Source organism: Penaeus monodon, chromosome 5 (genome assembly GCF_015228065.2).
Source record: "Penaeus monodon isolate SGIC_2016 chromosome 5, NSTDA_Pmon_1, whole genome shotgun sequence".
In the NCBI taxonomy this organism is placed as follows: Eukaryota; Metazoa; Arthropoda; class Malacostraca; order Decapoda; family Penaeidae; genus Penaeus; species Penaeus monodon.
In genome coordinates this window covers 30,370,019-30,370,316 of record NC_051390.1, presented here as the reverse complement: position 1 = coordinate 30,370,316, position 298 = coordinate 30,370,019, and positions in this window count along the sequence as shown.

Sequence of the window (298 nt, the reverse complement as noted above, 5' to 3'; positions counted from 1 at the left end):
TTGACACAGGCGGGGATGGCCAGCCTCTGATTAGCGACCACCTGCTTCAAGAACATGGGTTAGCCGAGGGATAGATGCACACCCTCACCTACTTCCCACAAGAACGCCGCGATCGCGCGACCTACAGTGCGGGCATGGGCTCAAGGCTGTAGGGTACTCATACCCGAGAATTGGCAGGCCGCCCTCCTGTGCTGCCTCGTGTGGCGGAGGGGAAGCCCCCCCGTACTCGAGGACACCCACACTGAAGATTCAAATGGCGCTGGTCCACCCCCACCCTTTTTCTCCTTTCAAATACACC